At 34.7% G+C, this 7,257-nt stretch overlaps 1 protein-coding gene across 1 annotated transcript in view; it reads left to right on the top strand.

Moving 5' to 3' along the window:
• The first annotated feature begins 6,007 nt into the window (after window positions 1-6,007).
• Window positions 6,008-7,257, top strand: part of LOC128249428 (uncharacterized) — a 49,796-nt gene continuing 48,546 nt past the window's right edge. The window contains exon 1 of the mRNA XM_089363326.1: window positions 6,008-6,275. The gene's annotated coding sequence lies outside the window, so the exon portion shown is untranslated. The remainder of the gene's footprint in view (window positions 6,276-7,257) is intronic.

Below are 7,257 nucleotides of genomic sequence, written 5' to 3'. Positions count from 1 at the left end.
TTACAAACAAATCATTTTTATTTTTTAATACAGTACAGTAAAAAAAAAGGTAATCTCAATTCACGAATACAATTTGGCGGCGTTAATCGTACACTGCGGACGCTTATTTATGAATGCGGTTTGCAATAAGACATGGTGAAATAAAAGCCTTTTTGGATCTATTTTAAAACGGGGTCCACATTTTTCATTAATGTTTTACGTAGTGTTTTCGGTACCGAAAGACTTTCAAACTTCGTATACTTATCTATTTTGTGTTATAGAACAGAAAAATATTTTTGTATTCGAATTTATTTCATGTAAAAAATTGTCTTATTTCGATAATTTCAACCAATCACTGACAAGTATTCAGTTATTTACATTTACTCCTTTGGCTGATTAAGCGATGTAAAGCATATTTAATCTCCATACCTTCGTATTATTTGCTTTTTTCATTTTAAATTTGCTTTAACCCTAACCCTAACCCTAGGGTTAGGGTTAGGGTTAGGGTTAGGGTTAATTGTTTCAGAATCGTTTGTTTATGTAGTCTGCACTTAATGTATATCGGCTGAATGGACGTCAGTGATTGGTTGAAATTACAGAAATACGACAACTTTAACATGGAATAACTTATGGATTTCTTTTTTTTTTTAAGAAGACTAAGAGAAAAAGATGTTTTATATGACACATTCTACCAGTGTTCCAAGTTTCAAAGTGTTTCGTTAATGAAAAATGAGGCCCCCGTTTTAAAAAAGATCCGCCTTTTTAAAGCTTAAAAAGCAAATTCACTAATTATTCTAGATTCACCAAAACGTACATACAATTTGGTGGTTTACATTGCGGATGTAGATGGCTGTGTGCTATCAACATCAACAGCTGACTCTGGCTGTTCTTGTTTTTCGATGCGCTTAAAAAAACCGGTTGAGAGTTCCTTGAACTGTCTTCTTTTTTTCGTCAAAGATTACATTGTAAGGAGCGAAAGCTTCGTGACAAGCTCCCATAATCTTGGAAAAACGTTAAGCATTTGGATCCATATCCTCTTTATTTTGCTGCTCGAGAAGCTCTATCAAATCCTCGTTCGTCAGAGGCTGTTTGTCTTTTTCAAATAAATCTGTGAAATATTCCTCCTCCAACCTAACAATCCAAAGAGAAAGAAGACTTTCCATTTCTTCAAAGATTTTGCCTCTTGTTGATGACAGTTTTCTTCATCCCTGGGGGCTTTTATATATGCTAAAATATACACCTATATACCCCTGGGGATTTGTTATATGCTAAAACCTTGTCCTTGTTATGTACAATCGTCGATACAATTGTCCGACTCATCCCCCAAAATCGTGCAATTGCTATCACTTTTTCACCTTTTTTCATGGCGTTTTATCATAATCAGTTTATCTTCCAGTGTTATAGCCTGACGCTTAGCACTTTCACTATGAAATACTTAAGAATACATCAACCAGTGTGTCTTTCCCTTCTTCAAAACAGCAGGATACAATTTGAAGGAGATATATATATATATATAGTTATTTTTTGTAGCTTGAGCAACCAGGCGGAGACCTTCTTCATGACTCGTTATATAAACATCATTCTGGATCCCTTTTTAACCGAGCACAATGGCCCTTTATTTTAAGGAAGTGACTGTATATAGATCGTTCTTGTATTGCTTCACGGAATTCTTAATATGAAACTGTGTTGAAAGAGATACTGTACTACGAAACGATCGTTCTCCCAATAAACAGACACACACGACACACTCACACACACACACACACACACACACATATATACACACACTGGTTGCAGCTCACTTACTAAATAATTAATTAATCAACAATAAATAATGAGAAGTGATCTACATTTTGTGCACTTTTATAGACAGAATTACCTTCATGAAGCACAACAGTTATGAATGTGAGCTTGCGCGCGCGCATGTGTGTGTGTGTGTGTGTGTGTAGATTGATAGGTAGATAGATTGATAGGTAGATAGATTGATAGACGGACAGACAAACAGCGATAGATAGACAGACAGACAGACAGATAGATAGATAGTGTTTTACCAATTTTTCATATATTATTTATGTATGCATGTATGTATGTAAGTATGTATGTATGTATGTATGTATGCATGTATGTATGCATGTATGTATGTACATATGTATGTATGTGTGTGTATGTATGTATGTGCATGTATGCATGTATATAACTTCTGAGGCAATACCTACAGGTATTGGTAGTGCAAATCAGACGCCATGAAAGGGCTAAGGTGTAGGTGCAGGAGGTGGTCAAACTCTGTGTAAGGAGTAACACAACCACCATGTGTATGTATGTATGTATGTATGTATGTGTGGGTGGTACATATGTATGTGTGTGTATAAATGTATGTATGTATGTACATATTTATGATTGTATGTGTATGCATGTATGTATTTATGTATGTATGTATGTGTGTATGTATGTATGTATGTGTGTAGGGAGTATGTATGTATGTGTATGTATGTATGTATGTATGTGTGTGCTTGTATCTATGTATGTGTGTGTATAAATGTATGTATGTATGTACATATTTATGATTGTATGTGTATGTATGTATGTATTTATGTATGTATGTATGTGTGTATGTATGTATGTGTGTAGGGGGTATGTATGTATGTGTGTAGGGGGTATGTATGTATGTGTATGTATGTATGTATGTATGTATGTATGTGTGTGCATGTATCTATGTATGTATATATCTACGTATGTACATACATATATATGTATGAATGTGTGTATGTGTGTGTATGTATGTATGTGTGTGTGTATGTGTGTGTGTGCATGTGTGTACATGTGTATTTGTGTTTGTTTTACATCTGCAGTCTTTAACACAAAAGAGGGGTGAGTGGTTTTATCGGTTTCTCCTGTTGGCAAACCATTTTGACTCTTCGTGCCGTCAAACCTGTGTGGAACAAGTGTTCTTTTACTTAAAAAGCAGGTAAGAATCACACATCAGGAAGGGCATCCAGCTGTAAAACAATACCTCCAATAACATACTCATCCAACCCATGCAAGCATGGGAAAATGGAAGTAAAACAAACAAGCGAAACAAACTCATGGTTACACATATTTATGGAATGGTATGGTGGATTAAACCAACCCTGCTTCTTATTTCATTGGCTTTTGAAAAGATGAAAGGCAAATTTCTCACTGGTTTATTTGAACTCAGATTGCAAAGAAACATAATTAAAAACTACAACACATTTTATCAACCATTGCTACTGCCTCTACCCACCCATCCAACGTCTGTGGTAGGGTGGTGGGTGGCAGTCGATGAAAGGAGAACCTATAATAGATTACGAGTTAATTCAACTGCTTATTCAAAATGAATCGATATTTCTCAAAAGTTTGCCTCAGAAGTTTTATATAAAATGAAGCTTTTTTAAAATAGTTTCCAATTCTGAATTCTAGATTCAATTTTAGAAAATGACTATAGATCTAACTGGGATTAAAAGAAAAAAAATTATCATCATCATCATTATTCTCCTCATCATCATCATCGTCATCGTCATCACCATCATCATCATCAATGGCAGCAGCAGCAACATTATCACCACCACCACCAACACCACCATCACTGTTGTCTTCATCATTGTTCTCCTCCTCCTCCTCCTCCTCCTAATTATTATTATTATTCTAAAGACACTGTTTCCATTTTATAAGAATTTATCATCTTCAAAGACATGTTTCCATAGCTGCTTAGATTGGATTGTTCTTTAGAGTTAAAATATTTGTGTGAATCGTTCAAAGAAATCTCTCTTTGTTTCTTTTTTAACCTCTGCAAACGCAGTTTTATTGAGACGTCTCCATGGCTGTGTGGTTAAGAAGCTTGATAAGCAGCATCGTGGTTTTGGGTTCAGTTCTACTGCATAGCACCTTGGGCAAGTTCCTACTTATAGCCCCAGGGCAACCAATGATTTGTGCGTGTTTTTTAATATCCCTAAACTGAACAGTTACCCCCTAATATTGCTGGCCTTGTACCAAAAGCTGAAACATTTAATTTTCGGGTTCCTGATTACTGAACTTAATCCACCATATGTGACCGTGCAGCTGAGATGCAAACAAAGTATCGCTTGTCGTGCAGCCATCCCTTTCAATAAGTTTGTACACGGACAATGTCCTCATTTGAGTCTACCAAACGCAGAGAGTAATTAACAGCTGTATAAGTGCAAGCCCCATCACCAAATCTAACTGATATATGAGGCCTAACTAACAAAGGTCAACCGCTTATCTGGTAGAATGCATGGTAGACTGCAATGCGTTAATGAAATATATTGTTTATTTTCTTAAACTATGTTTCTGTCGTCACTTCCATTTTTTTCTTTTTCCGTTTTTTGTCACGTTTTTTTTTTTTTTGCATCCTAAAATAAGATTCAACAACACAGTAGACAATGTAATCTGCTATATATTACACAAGCTCGGGAAAACCGTCCAGTGGGCGGTGTTTTTCCTTGTATACGATAGGAAATAAGAAAACTAATGCCGGGAAACTAAATTTTGTAAAGAAAGAAATTAAAAGTGAACTAGTGCTTTTGAAGTTTACATCAAGTATAAGCACTGGGTGTGTTTTTAAGGTAAAATTAATTTCAAAACATGATTTATTCCTACAAAAAAAATAAATTTAATCCTGCTTTCAAATTACACTTCCTACAATTGGAGGGACACCCGTGATGGTTTTATATAACAGAATTCCAAGCAAGCATAGTAAATTTTCCGCGAACGTAACCAAAATGTAACGTCTTAGTGTCTATAAGAAGGATGACAAACATTAATGGCGGTGCCCCAGCATGGCCACTGCTTCTTGGTGTAACCAATAATAGAACAATAAAAAAACGTTCCCACCCAACCAAAGAAACTCTATTTGGTTGGGTGGGAATGCTTGTCTATCGTACTTTTTATAAATATTAGAACATTATATATATAACACATCTATAATTAACTGCTCTTTTCCCCTAAAAGTCGGTCGTTCTAATTTCGGACGAATGTATTTATTTCGAGTCACCATTTTATGGATGAAATAACGCACTAAAAGACGTCTAGCAATTAAACAACTAAATTAATAAGACCATAATTTGAAACTATTAAGTTATAGAGTATAACAGTGGTTTTCGTTATGAAATATACCGTTTATTTCCATCAAGTTACGAGTTTAAATCTGGTTAGAGGTGGGGATAGATTGTGGGCGACGGGGAGACCGAGCATGAGGTAAAACAGTGATGACCGCAATAATTCCTAAGAATTTCTGAGAAATTTTTATAGGGAAAATACAATTTTGAAATCTTAAGCGATCGACTTCAGACATTCAATCTCGACGCCAAGTATCCTACATTATTTGCAAGGTCGTTCTAATCCTAAATAACAAAGCAAATATGACTGCTAAAAATCGATAAGAAAGTGAACAGCAAGTCGTTTTATGGCAGTATATTTCACTTGGAAAACACTTATGCTAAATCTAGACCTTGCTCTATACAGTATGAAAATGCAGGATAAGTCCGGCTCTTATACTGTTGTTTCTATATTTGGAAATTCCAGCAATCCAAAATCCGAATGTCGGCCATTTGAAATCTGAAAGAGAGAGAGAGAAAATGTTAAATGATTTAGTTGGTAAAAATGACAACTCAGAAGAGATCGGTAATCACATAACATAGAAAGAATAATAAATCAAGTTAATGCATAAAATATCATAAGAAATGAAAACAGTATAAGGCCTAACTAGTATTCAAAATGCTAATTTCATATCGACATATTATCCTACTGACATTGGATATTTCGCAGGACGAACACTGCGAATGTAAGAGCTTTTTCTCACGAAGGATCGAACAAAACCTAGCATCTAAAAATATTATCAAAATCCAAATGGATCGAATTCTGAAGACATGGATTTTCTTTTTTTCTTTCTTTCTTTCATTTATTTATTAATTCTTTTTTTTTTTTTAAGTTTGTTTATCATAAAAATAAAACTAACCTAAATAATGTAGTTTACCGCCTGAATGATCGGAAAATTCCGACAAGCCATTCGCAATGAAAATAGCTATTTATATATGGATAGAAATTTTCTTTTTTTTTTTTTTTCTACTTCTACTTCATTTCTACTTCTTTTACAATAGAAGGAATAAATACGATACGTGATAGTCTTATGAATACAGAATGTTAAAATAACTAAATGCAAAATTTCCCGGCATTGATCTGACACTCAAGCTAGCAGACGACATTGCAGCTGAAGCGATCAAAAGTAAAAACAAGACATCTTTTTTCTCTGGTGAAGACAGGTAATTCAAACATTCACAACCATAGACAAACACTGTATTTTTTCTATAACATGTAGATAAGCTGTAGCTAAAAACTGTTGCTACGCTTTGCTTGGAATCTAAAGATAACGTGGCTTTAGAAAGCTGTAATGTAACTAAATAAACCCTGGGTCATGCGCCATATGTTTACACGTGTATTTTATTTTCATATAAGTGCAGGCGTAGCTATGTGGTAATAAGGTCACTTTTCAACCATATACTTTGGGGTTCAATCCCACTGCTTGGAACTATGGGCAAATATCTTCTACTATAGCCCCTGGATGACCAAAGCTTTGAGAGTGGATAATATATATATAGTTATGGCGATGCAAATAGGAAAAATTGAACTCAAGATATGAGTATATGTATATTTTTATTAATATTTAGCAGACACAATAGAGTGGCTCAAGGTCTGAGAGTTATGTGCATTTGCACTTACCAATACACGAATCTCTCTGCCCTAAAATCACTTTGTTGCTCCTACTAAATACACTGTATGAAAATGAAAACGGAAATGGGAATAACTATTTCTAGAGGTATTTTGTGTGTAGATCACGAATATAACATCCGTTTCTTTCTGTGGCCCTCCAGTTTCTTGTAAATTACCCATCTTACTTACGATAAATACACTGATGGTTCCGTAGGAATTGAGGGCAAATGGGATTGGACCGAAACTGATAACTCTAAAAGTTATGAACGGATTTTGATATAATTTTAATGGGGTGTTCTTAAAGTATTTGTCAACTTATCCTATGAAAATTATAAAAGTACATTCAATATTTTTATAGTTATATGGGTACAAATCTGTGGTAGATCTGACAAGAAACCACACCTCATCACCCAACCTGAACTCAATGATCTGGTTCATGATCTAACTTGAAAATCGATTAAGGCAGTTCATTGTATTTTCAGTCTACAGAGAAATGGCTAAATTTGCCCTGTTTATACATGCACTATCAAGTAT

This window comes from Octopus bimaculoides, chromosome 14, assembly GCF_046866305.1.
Source record: "Octopus bimaculoides isolate indiv1 chromosome 14, ASM4686630v1, whole genome shotgun sequence".
In the NCBI taxonomy this organism is placed as follows: Eukaryota; Metazoa; Mollusca; class Cephalopoda; order Octopoda; family Octopodidae; genus Octopus; species Octopus bimaculoides.
This window is presented reverse-complemented; position numbering and strand designations above follow the sequence as displayed.